Consider the following 25845-nt stretch of genomic DNA (forward strand, 5'->3'; position numbering starts at 1 on the left):
GTTGATCTGCCTGAGGGTGGGGAGGCTCTTCAGAGGGACCTGAACAGCCCGGGCCCATGGGCTGAGAGCCAGGGGATGAGGTTTAACAAGGCCAAGGGCAGAGTCCTGCCCATGGGACAGAACAAGCCCAGGCAGCGCTACAGGCTGGGGGAGACTGTCTGGAGAGCTGTCAGGCAGAGAAGGCCCTGGGGGTGTTGGGTGACACCAGGCTGAATATGAGCCAGCAGTGTCCCTGGGCAGCCAAGATGGCCAAGGGCATCCTGGCTTGTATCAAAAACAGTGTGGCCAGTAGGTCTGGGGAGGTGATTGCGCCCCTGTACTCGGCATTGGTGAGGCCACACCTCGAGTACTGTGTGCAGTTCTGGGCTCCCTACCATAAGAAGGACATGGAGGGCCTGTAGCGAGTGCAGAGAAGGGCAACCAGGCTGGGGAAGGGGCTGGAGGGCAAATCCTCTGAGGAGCGGCTGAGGGAGCTGGGGGTGTTGAGCCTGGAGAAGAGGAGGCTGAGGGGAGACCTTCTCCCCACCTCCCCTGCCCTGCCAGGAGGGTGCAGAGAGGTGGGCGATGGGCTCTTCAGCCAGGGGGAAGGAGATGGGACAAGGGGAAATGGGCTCAAGCTGCCCCAGGGCAGGTTTAGGTTGGATATTAGGAACAAATTTTTTACTGAAAGAGTTGTCAGGGCTGGAACAGGCTGCCCAGGGAGGGACTGAGTCACCTTCCCTGGATGTGATCAGAAAAAGGGTTGATGAGGTGCTCAGGGATCTGGTTTAGCTCAGGATGGGAATGGTTGGACTCGATGATCTTCAAAGGTCTCTTCCAACCTGGTGATTCTCTGATTCTGTGAAGATGGGGTTCAGTCCGACCCCACTACTCACCTTTCAAGCCAGTAAAGGAACAAGCCCCGTGTACCCTGACACGCTGTCAGCAGCCGCGGGGAGCTGCCGTCTGCGGGGCCATACGTAGGAGTGGGGTCTGGGGGACACACTGTGTAGCCTTGTGTACAATTTGGGGTGCTCCCTAAGCACCTCTCACCCACACTGATGCCCAGATATAGTTGAAAGATGCAGTGGGGTGTGTGGAGCTCCCTGCTCCCACGAGGCTGAAGGGACGGATGTTTCACAGGGTAACGTGGGGTCGAAAGGGACCTGGAAAGCTCACCCAGCCCAACCCCCTGCCAGAGCAGGATCACCCAGACTAAATCCCACAGGAACACATCCAGGAGGGTTTGAACGTCTGCAGAGATGGAGACTCCCCAACCTCTCTGGGCAGCCTGTCCCAGGGCTCTGCCACCCTCACAGGTAAAGATGTTCCTCCCTTTTGAGCAGCTTTCTCCCCTCTCAGTGAGCACCGTGGAGATGAACTGGCCGCCTTCCCAAAGCTCTACCCTCCTCAGTTTTTACACACCCCACGCTCAGGTTTACTTGGCTGCACAAGTCTCAATACCAGCTAACACAGCCTGCTCTGCCAGGCGCTGCAGGGATAATCAAAGCTTTCAACAGGCCACGTTTCCATTGCAGAAACGCTTTGGGTAAACGTCCGCAGATGACAGACTTCTGAAGCAGCTCAGGGAAAAATCCCTGAGTCCACATCCAATCAATAATAACTAGCTTCCACACAATAGATTTTTCTCTCAGGTGGGTTTGCTTTTTAAATGTCAGGCTGCACCTGAACTTTCCAGCTTCAGCTGCTTCGAGTCACCCAAGCAGAGCTTCCCATCAGTCACACCACGTGGCTCCAAACTCTGGAATTTCGTTATTCAAAAGAGGCGTCTTCTTTTCAAGTCTTCTGTCTGTCTGTGGGGACAGGGCAAGGGACAAGTGGGTGTCTCATCCACTGCTGAGACATCCTGATACAAACAGCCAGGGATCTCCTGGAGACAGTCCTGAGGAGGCTGCGAAGGGGATGAAGGGCCTGGAGCATCTCCCCTGGGAGGAAAGGCTGAGGGAGCTGGGGCTGTTCAGCCTGCAGAGGAGAAGCCTGAGAGGGGATCTGATCAATGGGGATCAAGAGCTGAAGGGTGGGACCCAGGGGCCATGGGCAGCCTCTGCTCAGTGTCTGTGGGGACAGGACAAGGGGCGATGGGCTCAAGTTGGAGCCCAGGGAGTTCCCCCCAATGTGGGGAAGAACTTCTTGGCGGTGAGGGTGAGGGAGCCCTGGGACAGGCTGCCCAGGGGGTGTGGAGTCTCCTTGTCTGGAGAGATTCCAGCCCTGACCTGTCCTAGGGACCCTGCTTGGTCAGGGTGTGGGACCTCATGGGCTCCGGGGGTCCCTTCCAACCCCTACAGCTCTGTGAAGCTCTGAATCTCTTCCTTACCTCTCCTGAAGTCACTTCCCTCTGAGAACAGAGACGTTGTCCATAAAAAGTTTTTTTAAGAGGGAGAAGGGGACTTTACACACACAGTACTGGAATTAGTGCCAGGAATTAGGGGTGGATGTCTCCTGTTGATGAACAAGCACGTTACTTTATGTGTGGCAGGTGCAGATGGTACAGTGGCTGCCTGTGCTGGTACCTGGGCAGCAGCTGGAGCATCCCTGTCCCTCCTCCTGCAGCAGCCAACCTGCCTCCTCCCTGCCTTTCCCAGGTGCCCCAGACCAGAGGGCGGCTGGCTCGACAATTAGTTGAGCTCTGAAAATGATCACAGTTTAAAACTGACTGTGGAAAAACGTGGTTGTTGGCAGGGTAACCCTGGTCCTGTGCGTGTGCTGGCACAAACTATCTTCACAGGCTTAAAAACTCCCTGTTCCATCTGCTCTTTCCTTGTGGGAAGCCCGTCTCCAGACCTCACAGCAGCGTTTTGGAAAGGGACAGCCCCAGAGATGTGTATTTTGCTCTGAATCAGTTCCTTAGCTAAGCCAGTTCTGACTGCAGATGGAAAAGGATCAGACCCCGGCCCTTCTAGGCACCAACGGAGATCGTTTCAGTAAACATTTTCCTATTTAATGGCACAAGTGCTCATTAAGACTATTGCTTCTCTTATTGCAATTTATGAAGATAATGTAACCAGAAAGAACGAGAAAATTTGCTTCCAGCAAGGCAGTAAGTGCTGGGTGGGAAAAAAAATAGGTCAGATATGTTCCAAGTTCCACTAAGATACCGGAGAAAAATAAATAGACAACATGTGAATATGGGCAGTTATCAGGAAAATATATCTTAATGGTTATATCATTTCAGCTCTTTGACTGCCTCCAATCCAGTGTAGCTGAGCATGAATCTCTCTCTGTCTGATGTCATATTCTTCCCCTCAAACAAATGAATGGGTTGCTGTTACATGTGCTGTTTTGTTTGACTATGCCCACGTTATCAGTCGGCGTTTCGGATCATGAGCACGTGGTGTAATGCAGTGCCATATATTCTGATAAGGAGATGCAGCCAGGACTAAGGGCGTGCGGCTTGGCACAGGCAGAGGCACAGGGAGCTCATGAGAGGCAGCCTATAAAGCCTGGGTGAGGAGCAGAGCCATATGCCAGCTCCATTAGGCTGAGCGACTGAGTCCCAGGCTGAGGGACAGCAGTGGAGTGGTGCTGAGCACCACCGACACCCAGTGACTCAGGGTGGTGCCGGGTACCACAGATCCACAGGGAACTTGGTTGTCTTCAGACGGGTTCGCAGTTTGTGAGGGATGTGGTAAAAAACAAGGGTTTAAAAACAAAAGCTACCTCCTATCTGCCAGCTTTTCCTCACGTACAGAATCCCAGAATCACAGAATCCCAAGGTTGGAAAAGCCCTTTGAGCTCCTCGAGTCCAACCGTCCCTGTCCTGTGCTAAACCAGATCCCTGAGCACCTCCACATGAAACAGAATAAATACCTGTGTGCACCTGTCCCTGTGCTCATGCCCTGTGATGCCAGAACGCAGCAACTATCAGCAGGACCAGCGAGAAGGGAAAGGATGCAGCACTCACTTGCTGTAGCACAGCCTGAATCTACGTGTGGTTCAGGTTGGTAACACTAGTTGAGGTTGATTAGGAGGGCAGCAGAGGAAGAGGGGAGATTTGTTCCTTTGGTTATCCTCTCAACAGCCAGGGGATGTTTTGCCATAGAATTCCGTGTTCCTGCAGATGCTGTGATAGAAAATCAACCCCACCGTTCCTGTGCACTGAACAACCAGAACTTTGCTGGGAGCTTTGAAGAGTGGAGACAGTTAAGTAAATTTTTAAGACAGCAGTGAGGATTGAAATGCTGGGTCTTGGGTCAGAAGGGTCAGAATTCCGCCAAGGTGGTGAGCCTTGAATTTTAAACTCTCTAGGGAAGGGTATTCCTAGTACTCCAGATATTTCTTTAGCTTACCCTCAAATGCAGTAGGCATGGCCTGCTTCAGAGCATCTGTTCGGTTCAGGGTTGTTCTAAATGATGCTACAAGGCGCTGTTGCATAGAATCATAGACTGGTCTGGGTTGGAAGGGACCCCAAGGGTCCCAGAGCTCCAACCCCCTGCCACAGGCAGGGACACCAACCTCCAGGCCTGGAGCTACACAAGGCTGCCCAGGGCCCCAGCCAACCTGGCCTTGAACACCCCCAGGGATGGGGCACCCACCCCCTCTCTGGGCAGCCCCTTCCAGCCCCTCACCACTCTCTCTGCAAAGAACTTCTCCCTAATATCTAATTTAAACCTTCCTTCCTTTAGCTTTAATCTATCCCCCTTGTCCTGCCATTGTCTACCCTTTTAAAAAGCTGATTCCCCTCCTGTTTCAACTCATGGCTGGCAGCAGCTCACTTCTGAATTCAGGCACAGAGTTCACATGTCTAAAGCTGGGCAGTGTGAACGCTGCTCCCATCACCCACCCTCAGGTGCTGAGCCCTGCTGAGCCCACCTGGGTGCTTGGGAAAAGCTGGGATGAAGCTGCTAAGCATCCATTCAGACAACTGCTCTCCGGGCTGGTGGTTGCCACAGGAATTTTATAAGGTTCTCCCACTTCACTCCAGGATAAAGACCCCGTGTCACTCCCCAGGCCTGGGGGAAAATCAGCTCAGAAAAGCGGTGGGTGCTCTTTAGTTTATCAAGTGGTCGAAGCACAGGCTGCAGGTGATGTAGAACCTCAATGTTACGTGCTGGTGTAACCCACTCCCCTGTCCCGTGTAAGCATGGGACTGAGTGTGTGACCGAGCAATGCTGGGTGTGGAAGGCTCGCTCGCCCGGGGTACCCCTGGACCCCAGAAAGGGGGTGTCATGTTAACCGCCTTGCCATCACGAACGTCTGCCTGTGATTCTATATTAGGTGTTGTGAGTCACGCCTGGATTTCCGTACAGCTGCCACTGAGCTCCACGACTTGCTCACGCTGCAGTGCTCTGGGTCTCGGCCTCCTGGGGTGAATCACTTTCCCTCGGGGAAGTGCCTGTTCTTCGTCAGGGGAATGACACTTGGACAGCCCCGGGCAAGCCCTGTAGGCTTGGAGACCTGACTTCTGTGCAGGTTAATTCCAGGTTCTTGCTAAACATCTCGGGCACTGGGGAGCTTCAGACCTCTGTGACCTTAGTCCTGTGAAGTTCGGAGGATGTGATCTGGTTGATAGGAAGCTGGGCCACAGCATAGCATAGAATCATAGAATCACAGAATCCCAGGCTGCTCTGGGTTGGAAGGCACCCCAAGGGTCACAGAGCTCCAACCCCCTGCCACAGGCAGGGACACCAACCTCCAGGCCTGGAGCTACACAAGGTTGCCCAGGGCCCCAGCCAACCTGGCCTTGAACACCCCCAGGGACGGGGCACCCACCCCCTCTCTGGGCAGCCCCTTCCAGCCCCTCACCACTCTCTCTGCAAAGAACTTCCCCCCAGTCTCTCCTCTCCCCCTTCCCTCCTCCAGCTTCACTCCAGCCCCCTTGTCCTGCCAGTCTCTGCCCTTTAACAAGCCCATTCCCCTCCTGTTCCTGGGGTCCCTTCAGGGACGGGGAGGCTGCACTGAGGTCCCCCCACAGCCTTCATGGTAATTAATTTGGTTTCAGGTTATGGTGCTGGGTAAATACACTGGGACTGAGGGACAGTCTGAAGACAGAGACGCTGTTACTTCACTTGACATCAATTTTTAATAACTCTGTTGTCCTTACAGGCTCACTCCAAACGCTCTCCTGTACTGGAGAATTGAACCATGCTGAAAATAAACTGTGTTTGGTGTTATTCCATAGCAGTGGGAAAGAAGAGAAAAGAAAGGGATGACAGATTGGGAGGAAACCCAGACAAGAAAGAGTAGAGATGCCGTGAAGAGCCAGAACCAAAACTCACTGGCTTTGGTGACGATGGAGCAGGTCCCTGGGCACGCAGGGGATCCCCTGCTCCTCCTGATGTGTGACTGTAAAGGGTCCGTGACACGTCTTTGACACAAGACATGTATATTAATGATAGATGGCTACTCATATGTTTTTCAAGGAAGGGTTAATTTTTCCATTCTGAGAGCTCATTATCACCCATCCACCTACCCCAGTGCTGATAATCTCTTGGAGGGCTTCAGAGACATTTGATGGCAGTTTACTTCCCTTGCCCCTTCCCATTACAGGTCCCTTTGGTGAAGCTTTAGCTTTTCTCTTGCTGATGAAGCCATGGAGCTGGGGCTGCAGCCCTGAGACCCCTCCTGTTCTTTCTCCCTCCTGTTCTTTCACCCTCCTCCTCTTCATTGCTCCCTTCTGTGGTATCACAACGTGCACCCTGTGCTAACACTACGGTCCTTTAGGCAGAACGTTGTGCATCCTTCACATAGTTCGTTGCTGGCCAACCAGTATTTACTGTGCCCCCACTTGAGTAGATTTTGTGCTTTTCCATCCTCTTTACTCGAGCAGCTTTCTGTTGCATTACCCTGACTTCAAAGGACAAATTTTAAAGATCTCTTCTGCTGCTCATGCTGATGAGTCAGATACGGTTTGTTTCATAACAAAATTCATTGCTTTCTTGATCTCTCACGTCTCCCTTTCCTACCAGAATTCTAATTATAAACCCCAAAGCCCAGCATTTCCAGATACTCAGGGTTCATTGGCTCTGCAGTTAATCAGCTCACTTCCTTGACTTCACCCCTGCAATTTCAGTCTAGTGGGGGGGGTGGGGGTCTAAGCTGTTACCCATTTTCAGGAGGGTTCCCCAACCTGAGCTTCCCTGTGAGGTGCTCACACTGGCTTTCTGCAGCGGGGCCTATGGCAGTTGTGTCAGCTCGGCCTGTTGCACTGCCCAAAGCCTCTCACACACATGCCTCAAACATCACCCCCACACACCCATCTAGAGCATCACCCCCCACATACACCCGCCTCAAGCATCACCACGATACACTGTTCTGGTGAGGCAGTGTCAAAGGAGGGCCAAGCCCTCATGGAGACCTGAAAAGGAACCAGAAGGAAGTCAGGGCCCAGCTTCCTTAACTTTTCAATGGCACCTGAGTACTCAGCATCCCTCCAGATCTCTTCTTACACCCCAGCCCATATTGTATCTCTCTGGAGCAGCCCATCCCCGCGTGGATTGTGCAGTGTAGCTCTGGGATTACGCACTAAACCCTGTGTCACCACCTTCCATCAGCACAAAGCTGGGGCTCAGCCTGCACATGTTTTCTGTTTGCCTGCCTCTGCGTTGTGCACAGTCACACAATTAGTTTCTTGGCGTGGGTGGGAGTAACAGCGGAAGGGGAAGAGATTTAATTTACTGCCTTGCACCTTGCACTTAAAAAAAAAACCAGAAAGAAGAGAAGCTGATGTCTAGCTCACCCTGTCCCCTGACAGGGCCAGAGCAGCTTGTCCTTTCCTGAGTCACAAACTGAGCTCATCGGCTTGAGCTCTTTGTTTTCTCCAGGCAGCACTGCTGCCACTCCTCTGCTCAGAGAGCCAGATCACAAAGAAGAGTTAACAGCCACACAGGCTTTATGCGTTTAATAAAGAACAACCTTTTTTTGCTTCAGGAGGCGTCCTGCGTGCCCTCAACCCTCAGTGAGTGCTTGAGGGTGATTTTCCATTAGAGGCTACCTGCAAGGAGCTGCTCCCATGACGTACCAGAATTTAGCCCAAAGCATCTTTATCCCTAACCTGGGAGAGGTTGAATGACCTGTGAAACCTGGAGTAACCCAGGCAGCATGGACAGAAGCAGGACAGTACCCCACCTCAGCCCAGTCCTGCCCAGCCTAAAATCTCCTGCCAAAATGCCCAAGTAAGAAGTCATTTCTGCTTGTTAGAGTGCTGGGCCCAGTGCTGGGCCCCTCACTGCCAGAAGGACATGGAGGGCCTGGAGCGAGTGCAGAGAAGGGCAGCCAGGCTGGGGAAGGGGCTGGAGGGCAAATCCTCTGAGGAGCGGCTGAGGGAGCTGGGGGTGTTGAGCCTGGAGAAGAGGAGGCTGAGGGGAGACCTTCTCCCCACCTCCCCTGCCCTGCCAGGAGGGTGCAGAGAGGTGGGCGATGGTCTCTGCAGGCAGGGCACAGGAGATGGGACAAGGGGCAATGGGCTCAAGCTGCCCCAGGGCAGGGTCAGCTCAGCTGGGAGGGAAAAGTTCTTCCCTGGCAGAGCTGTCAGGGCCTGGCCCAGGCTGCCCAGGGAGGGGCTGAGTCCCCAGCCCTGGGGGTGTTTAACAGGGGGGAGATGAGGTGCTCAGGGATCTGGTTTAGCTCAGGACAGGGACGGGTGGACTCCCAAGAGCTTAAAGAGCTTTTCCAACCCAGTGACTCTGGGATCCTATGATTCTGTATGTATCTCTATATAAAACAAAATAAACCTTATAAAGATGAGCACCCCCAACTCCTCTCATGGGAAGCACTACTTTTCCTTCAGTGATGATGTTTGATGCTCGTTCGTAGGCAGCAGCTGGAGGGCAGGCAGACCCTCCAGCCACGGCTCCCTTGTCCCACCATCCATCCTAGGCTTTTGTTTTTCCAGCCTGCAGACAGGCAGGAGAAGGATGAGCACTACCACTTCAGCTAAGCGGAGGAGAGGCAAGATCACCTTTTGTTTACCCTGGAAGAGGGGAAGGCTGAGTCATCTCCAGGCACATCGCATGTTGAGGAGCTTGCTGTGCCATCTGTGTCCCTGACGTGCAGAAACTTTCTGGTTCGGGGTTATTCTCGGCGTGCCCCAGCTGCTGCCACCAACAAATAGGTTGCTCGGAAGCCCCTGGCCAGAGGAAAATTTATTTATGGTATTTTTAGATTGAGGTAGGATGTAGATCCACAGCAGTGCTTTTCCATGCTCACCTCCCTTGCTGGGTGGGTGAAGCTGTGGTTTCAGCCCCCTGAGCTGTGCTTTGCCTGCCCATTCTTCCTCTGACATGACAGCCATGACCCCCACTGATGCTTTCCAAGCTGTGGCTTTGCCAAGGTGTGCTTGCAGCAGAGCTGCAGCGCTTCCAGGCTTTTCCAAGAGATTGATCCTTCTCCACCACTTTTATTCCCCTCTTCCAAGGCCTGGCAGTGGTGGAGTTGGGCAGGATGGAGCACCAAGAGGGATGGTGCTCACCAAAATGATGCCTAGACCTGGAGGCAGCTGAGCACCTGGCAGCCCTACACATCACCCTGTGTGATAAGAAACTGGGGGATGACCTGCTGGAGAGGAGCTCTGTGGAGAAGGACCTGGGGGTGCCGGTGGGTGACAGGGTGGCCATGAGCCAGCAGTGTGCCCTGGGGCTGAGAGAGACAATGGGATCCTGGGGGCATCAGGAGGAGTGTGGGCAGCAGGTGACAGGAGGGGATCCTCCCCATCTGCTCTGCCCTGGTCAGGCCCCACTGGAGTGGTGTGTCCAGTGCCGGGCTCCCTGGGATCAAACAGCCAGGGATCTCCTGGAGAGAGTCCAGAGGAGGCTGTGAAGGGGATGAAGGGCCTGGAGCATCTCCCCTGTGAGGAGAGGCTGAGTGAGCTGGGGCTGTTCAGCCTGGAGAAATGAAGCCTAAGAGGGGATCTTATTAATGTTTATAAATATCTCAAGTGTGGGACCCAGGGGCCATGGGCAGCCTCTGCTCAGTGTCTGTGGGGACAGGACAAGGGGCGATGGGCTCAAGTTGGAGCCCAGGGAGTTCCCCCCAATGTGGGGAAGAACTTCTTGGCGGTGAGGGTGAGGGAGCCCTGGGACAGGCTGCCCAGGGGGTGTGGAGTCTCCTTCTCTGGAGAGATTCCAGCCCTGACCTGTCCTAGGGACCCTGCTTGGGCAGGGGATGGGACCCCATGGGCTCTGGAGGCCCCTTCCAGCCCCTGCGATTCTGTGATAACTCGGCTCCTCTCCTGCTGAAACTGCTTCCCATGTTACTGCTCCCTCTGTTTCCTCTCACCAAAGGGATGTTTCCTCTGGCTGCAGTTTCCTCCTCATTAAATTAGCTTTCCACCCGCGTGCTTCGTGCCTTTTGCTGCTCGCTGCCCGTGATGCTGGTGCCTGCTCCTCTGCATTAATCTGCAGCTCTCGCCAGCTCCCGCTAATCCTCCCAAGTATCAAATCTCATTACACGCCGCTCGTTTCTTCTTCTGGGCCGTTAATGAGGATGTTAAGTAGAACGAGCCCTGACACCTATCCCTTTGCTGTCGTATTATACAAACCCTCCCCGTTTTGCTGCATTGTCACTTACCATTTTGTTTAGTCTTCCAGCCAACTTTAAAATGAGGGGGGTCCTTCCCAGCTGGGCTTACATTAATTTATCAAGAAGGAAATTTCATTAGTCTGTCAGGTATTCCACTGCAGCTGAAATCTGGGGTTTTTTTTCTCTTCTCCTACCTTGCCCTCTGGTGATGCTTCCAAAACAAGGAAATCAATAAGCATCGGGCAACACTTGTTTCTCTCTGCTTGGGGTGGGTGGGGTTTGGGCATCCAACTCTCTGGTGGCACTGTCTGTGAGCTGCATTTTACTTCTGTGCTAAGATTCATCTACTCCAGTGACAAACATCATCTATGGTGATCTGGTACAGCATAGCATTTCTGAAGTGGCATGTGCTGCAGGTGTAATGTTTGGACAGAGGCACAGGAGTAGAGGAAAACATGTTTTTTGGGATGCTCTTCATTGGCCAGCATGGATTCCAGCAAACACTTTGATGTGTTCTTTGGTGCTCCAGGTAACAGCAGGGGAACAAAACCAAGCAAATAAACAAATAAAACCCTGGGACATGGAGAAAGGGTAGGAATGTGCCAGTGGATGAGATGTAGGACTGTTGGAGAGGGGTCAGAGGAGCTACAGAGGTGATCAGAGGGCTGGAGCAGCTCCCCTACACAGAGAGGCTGAGAGAGCTGGGCTGGGTCAGCCTGGAGAAGAGAAGGCTGTGGGGGGGACCTCACTGCAGCCTCCCCGTCCCTGAAGGGACCCCAGGAACAGGAGGGGAATGGGCTTGTTAAAGGGCAGAGACTGGCAGGACAAGGGGGCTGGAGTGAAGCTGGAGGAGGGAAGGGGGAGAGGAGAGACTGGGGGGAAGTTCTTTGCAGAGAGAGTGGTGAGGGGCTGGAAGGGTCTGCCCAGAGAGGGGGTGGGTGCCCCGTCCCTGGGGGTGTTCAAGGCCAGGTTGGCTGGGGCCCTGGGCAACCTTGTGTAGCTCCAGGCTGGAGGTTGGTGTCCCTGCCTGTGGCAGGGGGTTGGAGCTCTGGGACCCTTGGGGTCCCTTCCAACCCAGACGAGGCTGGGATTCTATGAGCAGGCAAGTGGGGGAAGGCAGGGTCTGTGCACACAGACGTCCCAGTGCTCACAGCTGTGAAGATGGTTACCCCCAGCTGCGGTAACCGGTATTGAGACAATCCTTCATTTTACCACTGGAAAATAACCATCCCTTTCCTTCCTCATCCTGTCGCTGCTGGACTCACCAGCAGCTACTTTGATAGGTGCCAGCCTTCCTCCCTCTGTGGGGGAACGCAGCCTTCCCGGGGTCGGTGTCTCTGCTGGCACACCTGTATTCACATGTGAACAGCCTGTGACTGGTACTGCTGATTCAATGACATGTAGTCATGTTGAACAGATTGATGCAGATGTAGCTTAAGAGACAATTAATATAACTTTAATTTTCATGTTTAAGAATAGATTAGTCCTGGATTTTAGCAGAATATGGCCGTATGTGTGAGCTGCTTCGTGAGAGCAGCTGCAAACCTGAGCCAGAACAGGGCAACAGCCTTGGAGATAAAGAAGTGAAGATGGGGATTCATCAATAATGAGACCAACTACCAATTAAGAGACAGAGATCATCCTGTCTTCAGCTCAAAGGGGTTCCTCACTGGTTTGTGCAGAAATGTGTGTTTGAGCTCAGGAACTCACATACAACTACCTGCCAGGAGGGTGCAGAGAGGAGGGGACAGGAGATGGGACAAGGGGCAATGGGCTCAAGCTGCCCCAGGGCAGGGTCAGCTCAGCTGGGAGGGAAAAGTTCTTCCCTGGCAGAGCTGTCAGGGCCTGGCCCAGGCTGCCCAGGGAGGGGCTGAGTCCCCAGCCCTGGGGGAGTTTAACAGAGGGGAGATGAGGTGCTCAGGGATCTGGTTTAGCCCAGGACAGGGACAGTTGGACTCCAGGAGCATAAAGGGCTTTTCCAACCTTGGGATTCTGTGATGTGTTTTGGTAACCACGGAGAAGAAACGTAAAGAGCATGTGCTGAGGGAGAGGCAGACGTCCAGCCTTCATCCCTGAAGACCCCCAGAAGACCCCCTGAGTGTCCCTGAGCATGCTGTGTCTGGGAGGAGTTAATGGAAATGGCTCCCTGGGAATACTCTGCATCACCCTGGCTTTTCTCAGCAATGCTGCTGAGTCTGCAGAGTGAATCTGTATCAGTGGGAGAGATTTGGCTTCAATCAGGCACCCCCTGGGAGGAGCGATGGATGCCCTGTGTGCCCAGCGCTGCGATGGAGGATCCTGCTTCACAGGCACCAAGGCCAGGGAGTGTGGGTCCCGGCTTTCTGAGCCATCACCATGCACCCACTTTTAGCTTTGTGCCACCTCATTTTTGGCAGTAACTGAACTACCTGGGGCTCTTTTCAGTCCTCCTCGTTTCGTGCTGTGGTCGGCGCTGGTAGATAATGTGTTTTTTTGGAGTGGAAAGTGGATTGAATGATGTTTGGTTTGGGTTCTGGTGTGTGAAGATGTGATGTGTCTTTTTCACACTCAGCGAGGAGAAAAACCCACGCTCAGGTCTGATTTTCCTCGTTAGCCAGAAGACTGTGTATAATTAAAGCACTGCCAGGTGCCTTCCTATTTAGCATGCTTACAAACCCTGCCGAGCGCTCGGGCTGCCTTGAAGCGCACCGAGCTTGTTAAAACACAGAGATTGTACAAAATAATTGGACAATTACCAGTATTGAGAACATCCTTCATTTTACCACTGGAAAATTACACCCTTTACCGAGGAGGTAATTTTGATAAAATCAACACTTTGGGATAAGAATTTATTAAGCAAATAAAGGTTGATTACCACTACTTGATAAAAGCTTGAAATAGTCAATGATAAATCACTAATAGCATGAAAACCTCTTGCTCTTTTTATTTACTGAATCATCTTATCTATTGATGTAATAATTGCAGCATACAAGTTCAATAGTAGTCTCAATTTTGCCGTCAGTTAAACGGAGGAAAAAAACCAATATTACCGTGAAGAATCGAAAAATGTATTTTTTAATTTTCCTATTGCCTTGTGACCTTTGGAAAGAATTGCTCTGTAGCCTCACACGTTTTCCTTCAGCTCTCTGAGACCATATGTTTAGTTTCCAATTAGAGCGTGACCTTACGGTGAGGGTGATGGCTGCCTTGTCATGAGCTGCATGAGGTGTTCCTCCCGACTTCTTTCGGTGCATAGGTACCGTGATTTATTGAATCCTTCTGTATTTCTCTAAGACCAACGAGTCTCCTGCCAGCTGAAACAATTTTTCCCTTTCCCCTGGGAGCTGGTGCCCCATTCCTTGCTGTGTAGGAGAGCCTGAAAGTGAATCGCACTTGCATCAATGCCACAATTCCGTATTTATTTGCAATTATCTGGCTGTGTTGGTGCTAAACTTTCTTATGCTTGAATGAATCAGTCTGCAGTTGAAGTGAAAAGCTACTTCCATGAGAGAGGGGGAAATTTTGTCTGGATAACGGGGATTGGAGGAATTGCTGTTTCTATACCTTACACACACAAAGCATGCTTGTCCTTTGAGGTGTATTTTCTAAGCACAAAAATTGTCATCCTTGCATGTATTAACATACTTTTATTGGATCAGAAAGCTCTTTTGCTGACTAATATGGCAGGTATGAAGATGGTACTAGTAACTTCTTTTCTCTGCTCTGTAACTTGTTCTTCCTAAACAGGGGATCTCTCCAAACTATTATTAGATTATCTTCTTAGAACTTCAGCTGGGTATATCAAAACCAGTAAGGCGAACTAGAGATCTCTAAGTATTCTGTACATGGAATAGTATGCCCCTCTACTCTGCCCTCTGCTCTGGGGAGGCCTCCCTGCAGCACTGCCTCCAGCTTGTGTCCCCAGTACAAGAAAGGTGTGGAGTTGTTGGAGTGAGTCCAGAGAAGGCCATGGAGATGATCAGGGGCTGGAACACCTCTCTTGGGAAGCCAGGCTGGGAGAGCTGGGCTGGTTCAGCCCGGAGAAGAGAAAGCTCCAGGGAGACCAAATTGTGGCCTACCAACACTTAAAGGGTCCTGCAGGAACGTGGGAGAGGGGCTGGTCCCCAGGGAGGGCAGGGACAGGACACGGGGCGATGGCTTTGAGCTGACAGAGGGCAGGGTTAGCTTAGAAGGAATTCTTCACTCTGTGGGGGTTTAGGCCCTGGCACAGGGTGCCCAGAGAGACTGTGGGAGCCCCATCCCTGGAGGGGTTCAAGGCCGGGTTGGATAGGCCTTTGGGCCCAAAGGAACTGCTCCAAATTTTGTAGGAAAACCAATGACTTGTTTTGTTCTTAGTTACTTAGCTGGTAGGGAGAGAAATTATAATGAAAATGAGATAGTTATAAATTGGTGAGGGTGCCCCTGCCCATGGCAGGGGGTTGGACCTAGATGGGCTTTGAGGCCCCTTCTAACCCAAACCAGTTTGTGATTCTATGATTCTATAAATTACATTAAAAATGCTGCTGTTGTTAAGCACATCTGTCAACAGGCAGGAGCAAAACAAACAGAAAACTGATAGCCAGTGTTCTGTACAAAAGGCATGAGATTGGTACCCACAGCAAGACCCAGTTACTGAGAATTTGAGAAGCAGTTGTTTTGTCTGCCTGTGGTGGCTCACCCTTATGCTGGAGCTCAGCGATTACATGCTGCATCACACTGAACACATCTGTCAAAGAAATCATGCCAGATAAAAGCATCTCCTTCTAGAATGCTGTATTGAATTCTGTAGGAAAACCAACGACTTGTTTAGTTCTTAGTTAATTAGCTAGTAGGGAGAGAAATTATCATGAAAACAAGATAGTTATAAATTGGTCAAATTAGGTCTGGATCCTAGGAGTTTGCATGTTGAATGCTCAGTAGCTTGGTCTCCATCAGCCAGCTCCTGAGGCAAAACCCACAGCGTTCAAATAGGAGATGGGAGGAGAATCAGGGTAGAGAGGCTGGATGTCTCCAGGTCTTTGCAGTGAGCAGGAAGTCACAGAGCGGGTTTAGCTTAGAATCACGCTGCTGGGGAGCAAAGCTGCTTAATCCTGGTCTAGTGGGAGGTGCTCAGCACTGATCAGAAACTCTGGGACTTGACACTGAGAAGTTCCCAGACCAGAGCGTAAATCCTCCTTGCAAAACTCCAATCAATAAGTAAAATTACCTCAAATTAATTAGCAAAGACTCCCCAAAGAGCTGACACCCCCTTGCCCTGTATTTACACTCAAAGCCAGGAAATGCTGCTGTTCCTGCTGTGGTTTTTGTGTTGCCTGGGCCAAATGTTGGGAATGAGAAGAGCTGCACCAGCAGTGCCTACACACAGACCCACTCTGTTGCATGGAAGGAAGAGCGGCAGGAGAGCTGCCCAGCAGGAAAGGACATGAGCCAGCAGTATGCCCAGATGGCCCAGAAGGCCAATGGTGTCAGCAGTGGTGTGGCCAGCAGGACCAGGGCAGTGACCGTCCCCTGTACTGGGAACCAGTGAGGCCGCCCCTGAAGTGCTGGATCCACTTCTGGGCCCCTCACTACCAGAAGGACATGGAGGTCCTGGAGTGGGTCCAAAGAAGGGCAACCAGGCTGGGGAAGGGGCTGGAGCACAAGTCTGATGGGAGGGGTTGAGGGAACTGGGGGTGTTGAGCCTGATCATTCTCCACAGCCACCTGAAGGGAGGTTGTAGTAAGCTGGGGGTTGGTCACATCTCCTAAGTAACCAGCAATAGCACAAGTGGAAATAGTCTCAAGTTGTGCCAGGGGAGGCTGAGGTTGGAGATTAGGAAAAATGTCTTCACTGAAAGAATGGTCATGTGTTGGCCCAGGCTGCCCAGAGGGTTGGTTGAGTCACCATCCCTGGAAGGGTTAAAAAAACACGTGTAGACATGGCATTCCAGGACAGGGCTTAGCTGACATGGTGGTTGGACTTGATGATCGTGGAAGTCTCTGCCTGAACATCAGGAGAAGAATGTAGGCATGTCCAGTGGGACGTTCACCAGCACACAGGACAGCAGAAAGTGCAGGGGCCCTTCTTCCGTGGGGTTTCTGAGGTGAGCAGGGCCCTGCCAGCACCACAGGGTGCTGGGCTGGTGCTGAGCATCCCCAGCAGCCTGCAGGGAGTTACCTTGAAATGACTGTTAGTAGCATGGATGCACGAGGGATGCCAGAATGGTGTGGGATGGCAACAACCTACCAGGTTTCAAAAGAACTCTGATCAAATTGGCTCTTATTTTGGACTGGAGCATCTCCCCTGGGAGGAAAGGCTGAGGGAGCTGGGGCTGTTCAGCCTGGAGAGGAGAAGCCTGAGAGGGGATCTGATCAATGGGGATCAATAGCTGAAGGGTGGGACCCAGGGGCCATGGGCAGCCTCTGCTCAGTGTCTGTGGGGACAGGACAAGGGGCGATGGGCTCAGGTTGGAGCACAGGGAGTTCCCCCCAATGTGGGGAAGAACTTCTTGCCAGTGAGGGTGAGTGAGCCCTGGGACAGGCTGCCCAGGGGTTGTGGAGTCTACTTCTCTGGAGAGATTCCAGCCCTGACCTGTCCTAGGGACCCTGGTTGGGCAGGGGTGGGACCCCAGGGGCTCTGGGGGGCCCTTCCCACCCCTATGATTCTGTGAAACTTTCGGGCTTGGCTCAGGTGATATCATCACTGCTGCTGTCAACTGTATGAGAAAAACAAGCAAAACCATCTCCTGAACAAGCTGTCCCTTGCAATGGTGTGTAAGTTTACCCTAATTGTTCATTTTATTTCTGATCCTCTATACTCTCCACGACCTGTTTGTGCCGGGGCTGCCGGAAGGACATTTATTTTCCTGCCCCCACCACAGAAATTGATGAGGTGAGTTTTCAGGGAAACACTTGAATTGGCACTCTGCCTGAGCCAGTTGCCATTAACGGCCATTATCCACCACCCGAATTCACCAATAATCTCTGCTTTCTGCAGCTTTTCACCGCAAAACTGAAGCTGACCTGGTGCTATTTGTTGGCAATTATCCCCCATTATCCTCCCAAGGCTTTTCGGGTTTGTGTGCTGTGCTGGAGAGGTCCGGTGATTGAACGAGAGCACAAACCCACGTTAGCTACAGCCAGAGAAACAGTCAGAAAAGAAAACCATCGGCCTCCTGGGGAAATAAGCACTCGTTTGGTAAGTCAGTCGATGACCCAGCCACAGCTCTGCAGCTCCGTGGGAGGGAAGAGGACGGAGCCGCTCGTGGGGAGGAATGTGATGGGAAGGGAGAGGATGGGAAGGTCCTTGCCGGGCTCATCGTCACGCCTGGAGCTCCACCTCGTGGATGTTGGTCAACGGGAGCTGGCGCTGGCCAAGGGTGCTGAAGTTTCTCAAAGCTCTCCGGGGCTGAACCAGGCTGTCGGAGACACACACACACACACACACACACTGTTTAGACATCTTGTTACTGCTGTTTTTCCCACGCTGATCAATGCAGGGCAGCTCCTGGTGCATCAGTCTTGTCTGCCCGCGTTGGCATTACCCATCAGCATCCCGGAGGTGTCTGCCTGTTGGCTCCTCCTGCTCTGTCAGGAAGCTGCTGGGCTGAAACGGATTGCTTTTGTTTAATTAAAATACTTAATGTGCAGGCATCTGTCATTTTCACCCGAGGTGTTTCCACAAGGCATGTTCAGCTGCCCAAGGTCTTGTGAATATGTGCAGTGTCCATATGTCAGCTGCAAAACGCAGTTCGCTGTGTATGTCACAGCGCTGCAACATATGTCCATGGGATCGATGGCATTTCCTTCAGAGATAATGGAGACAAAGTCACTGGGGAGTGCAAAAAGGTCTCTACCAGATGCCCATGCATCAGCAGCTATCTGGGAAGGACTCAACAGTAGGCTGTTAGATAAACACAGTGCGTAAGGAACTGCTTGTTTGATGTGTGTCTTCGGCTGTACGTCTTGGGAGTCAGCGCCAACACAGGCACAGCCCTTCCTCATCCTCACCAACAAGCAACACAGGCTGCACCGGCTTGGGGGAGATTCCCCTCTGAAAATGACTGGGGAGCCAGGGGAGGATGCTGGCGGTGTTGGGGGTCCTCAAGGTGAGGGGAGAAGGTGTGCAGAGAGAGAGAGAGTCTTACGTGCTGTGTTTGCCTCAGGAGTAGTGGTAGGTGTAACAGCAGAAGTCTGTAGAAATAAGAACTCTTCTGATGCAGAGATGCAAGTGTCTGAGCTGGTGTTCAAGACAAAAGCACAAAGCTAGTGGCAAGCAGTGCTGACCTGGAGGCTTTACAGCCTCGGTGAATAAACCCTGTGCTGGAGGAAATACATCATTTAATCCTCTGTACAGAGAGTATCTTGACTTGAGTAGCTGTTGGTAAAGCACAGCCAAGCTGAAATGGTTGTAGCTCTTTTTGGGAACCTTTAAACAGATCCACACTAAGCTATTTTCAGAAAAAGAACCCCACTATCCCTCCATGGGACTGGCAAGGATGCAGAACCTGAGGGTTTAAAATGGCAAAATGGATTCATGGCAAGGGTGTCAGGCAGATCTAGCTGTTGGTATCTGCTGTTCCTTGGGGGCCTCTGAGACCACAGTGCTCCATGAAGATGCTGGAGCAACATTCATGCACAAAAGCCCACATGCTTTCTGAAAGCAAAGCTCTCATTTTGCCACGTCATGTAGATGCATCTGGACACAGACCAAGTGCTAAATAAAGCCCTTGATGAGCAGCCAGCTGGACCCTTTCCAAGATGCTCTTAATGATCAACTGACACAGCAGAACTGATGTACAAAATCCTCTAAGGAGGTGGAAGTTCTTAACAGCCACTTTCTCAGCCACGAGAGGTGGTGGGCGAGTTGGCTGGCCTTGCAGGAAGCAGACAAGACAGGCCGCTTCACTGCTCTTTATAGGTTTTCATGGGATGGATATAATCCCTTCTTTAATTCTGCCAAGCCAACCTGGGGGAGAAAATATCTGCACCTGACACCTGAACTGACCATCAGCTTTGCTGCCATGAATGCCAGTGCTGATGGGGTGTCCCACGTGGAACCAGTGTGCCACCACGGTGTGACTGCTGTGCAGAAGCCACAGGGGTGTTTCCGATGGGAGAGTGAGTATGATCCAGATATAGGACCACAGAATCACACAGAATTAAAGAATGTGCCCAGGGTGCCAGGAAGGCCAAGGGCATCCTGGCTTGTGCCAGGCCCAGCGTGGCCAGCAGGTCTGGGGAGGGGATTGTGCCCCTGGGCTGGGCACTGGGGAGGCCGCAGCTGGAGTGCTGGGCCCAGTGCTGGGCCCCTCACTGCCAGAAGGACATGGAGGGCCTGGAGCGAGTGCAGAGAAGGGCAACCAGGCTGGGGAAGGGGCTGGAGGGCAAATCCTCTGAGGAGTGGCTGAGGGAGCTGGGGGTGTTGAGCCTGGAGAAGAGGAGGCTGAGGGGAGCCCTTCTCCCCACCTCCCCTGCCCTGCCAGGAGGGTGCAGAGAGGTGGGCGATGGTCTCTGCAGCCAGGGGACAGGAGATGGGACAAGGGGCAATGGGCTCAAGCTGCCCCAGGGCAGGGTCAGCTCAGCTGGGAGGGAAAAGTTCTTCCCTGGCAGAGCTGTCAGGGCCTGGCCCAGGCTGCCCAGGGAGGGGCTGAGTCCCCAGCCCTGGGGGTGTTTAACAGAGGGGAGATGAGGTGCTCAGGGATCTGGTTTAGCACAAGACAGGGACGGGTGGACTCCAGGAGCTTAAAGGGCTTTTCCAACCTTGGGATTCTGTGATTCTGTGATTTAACTGCAATCTGACGCCAGGTGTGAGCGTGGGGTTGTGACAGGCACACTCCGGCCTGACATAATCGCCTGTTTCACCCCGAGTTCTCTAGAGGGCACCGTGCTTCCGCAGTTCTGCCTGCAGAGACTGGCAGCTAAATTCGTTTAAAATCGTGTTTCTTCACTTGGGACTTCTGGGGACATTCGCCACTGCTGAGACATCCTGGTATAAACAAGCCAGGGATCTCCTGGAGAGAGTCCAGAGGAGGCTGCGAAGGGGATGAAGGGCCTGGAGCATCTCCCCTGGGAGGAAAGGCTGAGGGAGCTGGGGCTGTTCAGCCTGCAGAGGAGAAGCCTGAGAGGGGATCTGATCAATGGGGATCAAGAGCTGAAGGGTGGGACCCAGGGGCCATGGGCAGCCTCTGCTCAGTGTCTGTGGGGACAGGACAAGGGGCGATGGGCTCAAGTTGGAGCCCAGGGAGTTCCCCCCAATGTGGGGAAGAACTTCTTGGTGGTGAGGGTGAGGGAGCCCTGGGACAGGCTGCCCAGGGGGTGTGGAGTCTCCTTCTCTGGAGAGATTCCAGACCCATCAAGCTGCCTCTTCCTTCCAGCTGGGGAGAAACACTTTGGAGAGGGCTTCGGGTGGCACCTTTGTGGTGTACCTCTGTTTCTAGCCCTGGTCCTGACTGTGGCACAGGCCAAAAATAAAAGAACAACACCCCAAAAAAGACAAATAATTTAGTTAAAAATAGTCTGTGCCATTTCTTTCAGGTACCAATGTGGGGCTTGTGCTCTGCAGCCAGCCGAAGACATCAGGCCTGTGCAGCGCTGGGACTTTTGTTCCTAAATCTCAGAGGAGATGGCAGTCCAGGCTGTAAGGCAGGTTCCCAGCTGCCACCAGATTTATTCAGACAAGTGTCTGAAGTCAATTTGTTGCTTTGAAAGTTCATTCGGGATTGGAAATTATGGGTTTAAAAAAGGAATGTGTTATGAAAATGGCTCTGACATGACTAGAGTCCATATCATCTGCTCTCAGCTGGCCTGTAGTTGAACTACTGACTTGCAGAAGATGTCATTTCCTACCAACATCAGTTGCTTTGCCCATGATTGCTGGACTCTGGCACAATTAAAGCTGTCTTACTTGGCTGCAATACAGTCAGTGGAGCTGGATGGGGTACTCTGGGCCAAATCTTCTCTCAGCTCCCCTCATTTATTCCCTGAGGGGCCATGTCTTTCTCTGGCAACATCTGGAACAACAATAATTACCAGGAAAAATCTTAACAGGTTAATTGGTTAGACAAAGTGCCAGGTAAACTGAATGTGAAACTCTCTGGGTCTTAGGAGGTGGGAGATGTCCCCATGTCAGACCTTTTTAGGAGGGGAAGAGGAGTGGAGCTTTGGGTGGAGGTTTTGTCTCACAGAAAGTCCTGGTCAACTTCCAGGTTTTGTAGACAGAAAATACAAGTTGGAAATCTCTTTTTCTCCCCAGCTAACGGGAACAGAGTGGTTGGTTAGGGGGGAATGGCAGTGCTCGAGAGGGGAACCGCAGTGAGAAGAAATGGACTGAGAGGCCCCAGGAAAGCCAGGAAGTCCCTGTGATGTGCCACAGCGAGATTTGTGTTGCTGATAATAATGTTTTTTGTGATAAAACACGTCCTTTTCCTCAAAGGAGGTCCTTGAAAGGACGCCACAGAAAGTACACGGCCCTCTACCAGCCGCATTCCTGTCCCTGCGCTGCAGCACCCCGCAGAACAACCCGTCCCACTGGGGCCTTGTGCTGACTGTAAGGGACTGATCTGCCCAGCTACTACCGCGAGTGACAGCAGTCCAAATAAACACTTGCTAAACTTAGGCCTTCAAAGGGATTTTTTTTTACAAAGGTGGGAAACAAAGGCTGGCAGGGCTGTCTGGCAGGGAGCCTGTCCCGGCAGGAGGATGGCAGCAGGACGGCCACCCACCTGCCTGTCCCCTGCTCTGGCCCTGGGATGAGGCTTCCTTCCTCTGCGATGCGCCGACTGCCCGACACAGGTACCGCTGTGTTTGGCACCAGTCCTGTGAAAGCGAGGGTAATGCCAAGGGAAATAATGCAGGAAAACCCGTTTTTGGCCATCCTGTGGCTCCATGGCTGGCAGAGAGGCGTTATGGTGGGGGGTGCCATCAGCTTTGTGTAAGAGGCTGGTTTATTACTCCCAATTAAGTGACAGCTGGACATTTGGCTGGCACTTGTTAACTGAACCAGATGATGCCAACATGCAAAAGCCAAGTGAAATGAGTGAGGCAGAGCAGGGGTTTCACCTCAAAGCTTACCACTTAAAATTGAAACAGCTCCTATCAATACAGCCGAGCGAGAGCCCATAATCCTGTGGTCTTCAAAACCAGCTGGCTGGGGTAAACCCAGGATAAAGCTTTACCGGTGACTTTGACATCTTCTTGGAAGAGAAGAACAGAAACCAAAGCCATGGCCAATATCTACAAATTTTCCTGGCAGTGAGAGAGGATGAAATGCAAAATTCCAACTCATCTGTGCCGGTGGTGCTGCAGGGATGCTGCCTGCAAGGTGATAGCAGCACAGAAGGGTTTTGGGGTTGTGGTGTAGGGTTTACAGCGCTGTAAAGGGACAATCTTCATGTCACAGACCCAGGAGTGATACAGAGGCAGTAGTGAAGAGGTTTTTCCCCCATCAGTGACATATGTCAGATTCAGCAGCCGCCTGATTTGTAGACAGACACAAAAGTCACCAAATCATCTTGCAGACTGGTGGAAGTAGGTGGTGGATGAGGCAGGAATGGGCTGATGAGCAGGGTGAGAGCTCATCGTCAACCTGCGGATGAGTGTGGTGATGCTCCCCTGGCTGCACCTTCCCCAGCCCATGGCAGGTCAGAGCACAGGCACCACTGAAACTACTGACACGACTGCTGTTGACTCTGGCAGTGACTGACACAGCACAGCTGGAAGGGGATAACCTCCTTGGGCAGCGTGGGCAGGCAAGAAGCTCTGCCTGAATCCCAAGCACCCATGGCTCGCACAAATATGGGTCAAAGCTTCAGAGAAACAGATAATCAGGTTCAGATTAGATATTAGAAAAAGATTTTTTACTGGAAGAGCTGTCAGGGCCTGGCACAGGCTGCCCAGGGAGAGGGTTGAGTCACCTTCCCTGGATGTGTTTAAAAAAGGGCTAGATCAGGTAACTTAGGCATTGGGTTTAGCTTAGGATGGGGATGGTTGGACTTGACGATCTTAAAGGTCCTTTCCAACCTTGTGACTCTGTGATTCTATGAGAAGTTGTATGCCTGAGTACTGCTCAATGCATTAATGATCTGTCAAAGAGAAGACTGCAGGGTGACTTGCTTGCAATCAAAAAGTACTGATGGGAGAGGAAAATGGGCATCCTGGAGGGTTCTATGTGAGGAGGAACATGGCATGAAGCTGTATGTCATACATGGATAAATAGTGGGGCAAAGAATCACTGAAGTAAAACATCTGGAAAATGGGGTAGTCCCCTGAAGTCCTTGAGTAAAGGTGGGATCACTGTTTTAGAAGGAAACTCAGTAGAGATGCAATTATCTCCCTCAACAGAGGCATAATTGGATGAAACACATCAGCCTGGAAGTTAGTGATCTCCTTTGGCTTTCAGTTGGATGAATGCATTAATCCAGCATTGATCCAAATAAAGAGAGAAATCCCAAGACAGGAAAACCAAGACAGAACTCAGGAAGTTAACCTGCTGTTTGGCTGTTGTCTTCTCACTCCTGACAGAAGCACTAAGCCTGTTCTCCTGGAAAGTCACCCCACAAGTCAAGTAATAGGTATATGAGGGACTTTTGGGGAGATGGGGGACCCTGCTCGTGTCTGTCCAGCAAAGCAGGAAAGGTGATACTGAAAGTTGCTGAACCATCCAACAGGAACCAAAGCTGGTGCATGGAGACAGAATGATCATGGATGTCAAGATGCCAAGGCAGAGTGCAGCTCCCTTAGCCAGCTTCAATTGCAGAAGTGTGGATGCTGCCAAGTTCCTGCAGGGTACATGAAAGAGGCAGCCAGGCAGAAAAGCCCCTCAGGGCTCCAGGTACTACAGAAGATATAACCACAAATGGCATTGTCTAACATCCTGGAGAATTCACACACACAAAAAAAGAGGCATTATAAATTCTTTAATGACAGGGTGAATTTCAGATGGACCTCGTGCTTCCTTCTGACATCAAAGTCAATCATGTGAGAGGTGCAGATCCCCAGGGACCCCGGCCTTGTTAGTTCTGGTGCTCACAAAACTGTTGCTTTTCTTTAAGGGAAGCAACTTCATGAGCTATGCAGTGTACCCTGTGCTTAGGGACACCTTAGAGCAAAACCCTTATCCACAAAGTAGAAGTACTCTGAGCTGAGGCTTCCCGTAGCGTTGTTAATTAGGGATTTAATCCAGGTAGGTCTGTGTGAGGCAGGTGCTTCAGCAGATGATCCTGCTGCACGGGCACTTCTCCATGGCTACCTGTAAGCACGTGTCTCTGCCTGACACAAAACTGCCCACAGACAAGTGCTCAGCAACTGCTCAGAGCTCATCTCAAAGCAGACGAGTGAAATAAGGAATCAGGGTGTAGAAATTATGTATGAGATGGGTAAAGACCAAGGGTGCATGCTGAGAGGGCTGCTGGGGCACACAGAACATCTGAGAGGTGGTTACAGAGAGTTTTGTGGACGAGGAACCTCCTGAGGTGCCAGAGCCTGAAGTGAACATCTCCATGAGCTTCAGGTTATATTTTGAAAGGTGATACAGGCACCCTTTGAGAGCCCAGCCTGTCATCCCTATCTGCTCACTGCCAAGCTCAGCCTCAGCTCCCACTTCCCCCTTAGGACCAGCACTGGCTCTGAATTCAGTTGCACACAGCCCAGTCTGAGTCCCTCCTATCGGAAGGCAGCGCACCCACCACCATCGCATCTCACAACGGGTTTGGGAAGTGTTCTTCTCCTTTTACACCTGCAGGACTGGGGCCTGGCTCGCTCTGAGCAAGGCTAGTTGGGTGTCTCACGCTGTGAATCCAGGCTGTTGCTGCTAAAGCTTGTGCCTGGTGCCTGAGACCATCCTCTTCTCCTCACTGACAGTCCATGAGCGGACTGTTTGCAGGGACAAAGATGTGGGACTGGTGGAGAGGGGTCAGAGGAGCCACAGAGATGCTCAGAGGGCTGGAGCAGCTCCCCTACGCAGAGAGGCTGAGAGAGCTGGGCTGGGTCAGCCTGGAGAAGAGAAGGCTGTGGGGGGACCTCACTGCAGCCTCCCCGTCCCTGAAGGGACCCCAGGAACAGGAGGGGAATGGGCTTGTTAAAGGGCAGAGACTGGCAGGACAAGGGGCTGGAGTGAAGCTGGAGGAGGGAAGGGGGAGAGGAGAGACTGGGGGGAAGTTCTTTGCAGAGAGAGTGGTGAGGGGCTGGAAGGGGCTGCCCAGAGAGGGGGTGGGTGCCCCGTCCCTGGGGGTGTTCCAGGCCAGGTTGGCTGGGGCCCTGGGCAGCCTTGTGTAGCTCCAGGCCTGGAGGTTGGTGTCCCTGCCTGTGGCAGGGGGGTTGGAGCTCTGGGACCCTTGGGGTCCCTCCCAACCCAGACCAGGCTGGGATTCTGTGATTCTATGAGATCCCTGCAGCATGAAGCCCATGACTTTTCCTCTGAAATGAGGCTTCTGAG

The sequence above is a fragment of the Gallinula chloropus genome (assembly GCF_964237585.1).
Source record: "Gallinula chloropus genome assembly, chromosome: Z".
NCBI classification, from domain to species: Eukaryota; Metazoa; Chordata; class Aves; order Gruiformes; family Rallidae; genus Gallinula; species Gallinula chloropus.